The sequence below is a fragment of the Mastomys coucha genome, unplaced genomic scaffold (assembly GCF_008632895.1).
Source record: "Mastomys coucha isolate ucsf_1 unplaced genomic scaffold, UCSF_Mcou_1 pScaffold23, whole genome shotgun sequence".
Lineage (NCBI taxonomy): Eukaryota > Metazoa > Chordata > Mammalia > Rodentia > Muridae > Mastomys > Mastomys coucha.
In genome coordinates, this window is record NW_022196906.1 from 57,425,883 (window position 1) to 57,429,484 (window position 3,602).

The following is a 3,602-nucleotide window of genomic DNA, read 5'->3' on the forward strand; positions in this document are numbered from 1 at the left end:
TGTCTCTCTCTCTCCCCTCTCTCCCCTCTCTCTCTCTCTCTCTCTCTCTCTCTCTCTCTCTCTCTCTCTTCTTTCTCTCTCTCTCAGGTCTTACTACATAATCCTAACTGGCCTGGAACTCAAAGATCCATCTACCTCTACCTTTCAACTGCTGGGATAAAAGGCACACTCCATCACATCTGACCACAAATTCTCATTTGAAACTCACAGCAATCTCCTCACTGTAATATCCAGCAAAATAAAAAGGCAAGTCACCCACTGTGGAAGCAAGGGCAGAAAAAATAAGAGCCCCAGCAAGTGGTAGAGTGCTATGGAACATCACCTTCCAGGAAGGACAGGGCTGACACGTTATTGGGCTCTTAGCTATATTTACCTATAGAAGACCTACACAAGACTGGGCCCAGTAACATCCCATTAAGAATGAGGGGCAGGGCCTTGTGAGCCAAGGTCTTTGGGTTGTTAATGACTCCTTAGAGAAGGAAAGATATTTTCTTCAGGGGTGTAGCCACAGCAAGTTGCCCATGTTACTGTATGAAAGTAACAGCTCAGCAGTGTTCCTATAAAGAACCCTAACTAATTCCATTGATGCACCATGAAAAAAAGGTTTTTTAAAAGACATGAAAGTGGAAACAGAACTAGCTTGGAAGAAGGAGGAGATTAGCAGGTGTAAAAGGGAGATGAGAGAGGGTAATGTGGAAGGGGGATGAATACAATCAAAATATATACATGTAGCTGGGTAGTGGTGGCATATGCCTTTAATCCCAGCACTTGGGAGACAGAGGCAGGCAGATTTCTGAGTTCGAGGACAGCCTGGTCTACAGAGTAAGTTCCAGGACAGCCAGGGCTATACAGAGAAACTCTGTCTTGAAAAACCAAAAAAACCCAAACAAACAAAAAAAATGTATGAAACTTATTATTAACAATAAGTTTCATATGAAATATGCTAATAAAAAACTTGTTAAAATAAGCTATATACTCCAGAACACAATACCACAGAGTAAATACCTGTAGGGAGTGGCAATATTAAAAGTGGCCTTGTTGGAGTAGGTGTGGCCTTGTTGGAGGAAGTGTGTCACGGTGGGAACAGGCTTTGAGGTCTTTTATGGTCAAGCTACTCCCAGTGTTGTGAGAATTTTGGTTTCTTTGAAAAGCACAGAAATATAAGAATGTTTTCATTTTTTTTTAAGACTTAAAACTAAAAGTTTATATATTAAAATTATGTTATAATAGCAGAAATAAGCATTCCTACCAAGTCACATTTCAGCAACATCTTTCAGTTGTATAAGCTGTGTCTTTAGTTCTTTTTCAATAGTTACACCTTAAAAATAATTTGTTTTTGACACTGTGTCTTCATTTTAATCTCAGGTGTGGGATGTGGGGCTGCTTCTGATTGTCCACAGCAGCTGACTATGATTTGCCTCATGTTCTAGCAGGGGTGTGATTTTGCCAGCTACAGATAGTTTTCCTGTGTGTGTGACATTTGAAATCTGGGGAGTTTTCAGAGGCTATATAAATGCTAGATCCCTGCTAGAAGGGGCTGGTTGGCCAGTTGGTCGTTGTGTGTGGTTTGTTGTGGTTTGTCAAACAGTCCTGCACAGAAGAAACAAGAGGAAATTAGATATCCTGACAGCAAAGATCAAACTTGCCCCAAGGAACTTGATGCCCTAATCAGCAGGAAGTAGTCCAATGCTATTCTTGCTCCCTTTCTACCACTGATTTTATTCAGGGGTCTTCCCCCTACACACACACACACACACACACACACACACATATACACACACACATTTCGTTCTTTCCTACCTAGTGTTAGGGGGTTGAAAAGGAAGAAGAGGGGTTGAAAAGGATGGAAGGAAAAACCCCACAAAGTACCCAAAGTCCAGTTACACAGTGTGGGACATAGTCTCCTTTTATTGCCTTCAAATCAAGATGTAGAAGTATCAGCTCCTTCTCTAGCATCATGTCTGCCTGCACGCTGCCATGTTTCCTGCCATGATGATAATGGACCAAACCTCTGAAGTTGTAAGCCACCCCCAATTAAATATGTTCCTTTATAAGAGTTGCTGTGGTCATGGTGTCTCTTCACAGCAATAACTCTCAAACTAAGAAACTCCCTTTCTAAAAGGGAGAATGAAGCATAGCCAAGAACAATTAGCCTAAAGCAAGACTGAAACCCAGCAAGGCAAATGCCAGGTCACTCAGCTCCACACAGGGCTCATGACAGCAAGCAAGCAGGCTCCAAGGGGGACTGGACATCCTTAAGTCCCTGGTCCTGCCACCTGCAATACACCTAACCTCTCTCTAGGGATTCTCCCTTCTGCCTGGAGCTTTCTTTAGTGACCACCCCCATAACATTCCAGTGTTTCCATTGAGACAAGCTTTACCTTCTGAGCTTCACACAATGGCCTCTCAGGGACTTTTTGCAGAGAATCTGTAACAAAATGTTACTGAGTACTTGGCTGAATTTAACAAGAAATGAGATAAAGGGAACTGGCTGCCTTGAGACTAGGAAAAAAGGGCAAAATCCAAAGACTAACAGGACTAAGTAAGAGACGAACTGCTTTGCAGTTTAAAGTAGATTAAGAAAACAAAGATAAATGTCAAAATAATAAAACACTCAAATTCACAGTAATGAGCTAATGGGCTGTATTTTCAATGTTCCCACATTTAAAACCTCTGAGTAGATTAAGATGTCTGAAAATGAAGGTTGGATCAGAACAAGACTTTGGAGTTGACTTCCTCAGAAACGACTGGGTAAGGGTATTTTGTTAGGGAGAAGATATTTGGTGACCTGGAATGGGGACTACCACAGTCCTAATGTTTGTTCAGAGATGTGTGGAGTCTCCTCCCTAAGCAATGGCAGAACTATACGCCTTCCATTTTAGATTAATGTGACTATGTGAATTGGATCAATAAACTGTGAGCTTCTGTGTGTCACGTTGAGGCAAAAGCTTCAAAATCTGATACTTACTCAATTCCTCATCCTTGTACTTGTCCTCCTCTTCGTCCTCTGCCTCCTTGTCCTCCCTCTCTCACTGCCCTAGTGATGGCAGAACACGACTTAGGTTCTATCATGCTTGGTACCCAAGTGCCAGTGGAACATTCTGCTAAGCCATCATTTAGTATGACCAAGAATTACATTTTGATGTATTCATGTGATGCTAGAGATTAGATACAGAGCATCTCACATACTCAACATACACTGTCACTCAACTACATTCCAAGGCCAGGAATAAACTTTTAAGTTAGGCTACTGAGATTTTAGGGGGGCTGTTATTGTTGTTTACTATTACACCCCTAAACTTAACTCTGACCAAAATAGCGGCACATATGATTAACCCTTTTGGGAAAAAACTTTACTAGTCAGGGAAAAAAATCAACACACTACAAAACAAAAGAAGTTACATCAAATTATAGATACATTAAGGTTTCTTTTAAGATGTATTTATTTATATGAATACACTGTAGCATCAGATCCCATTATAGATGGTTATGAGCCACCATGTGGTTCATGGAACTTGAACTCAGGACCTCTGGAAGAGCCAGCCAGTGCTCTTAACCTCTGAGCCATCTCTCCAGCCCAGGTTGTTTTTTTTTTTTTTTTT

At 41.3% G+C, this 3,602-nt stretch overlaps 1 protein-coding gene across 2 annotated transcripts in view; it reads right to left on the reverse strand.

Moving 5' to 3' along the window:
* Pias1 (protein inhibitor of activated STAT 1) overlaps positions 1–3,602 on the reverse strand; it is a 110,199-nt gene that overhangs the window by 101,924 nt on the left and 4,673 nt on the right. The window contains exon 1 of one of the 2 annotated variants that reach the window (XM_031345674.1): positions 2,969–3,067. The exons of the other annotated variant lie outside the window; for it this stretch is intronic. The gene's annotated coding sequence lies outside the window, so the exon portion shown is untranslated. Of the gene's footprint in view, positions 1–2,968; positions 3,068–3,602 lie in introns of those variants that run through there. 2 annotated transcript variants of the gene reach the window in all.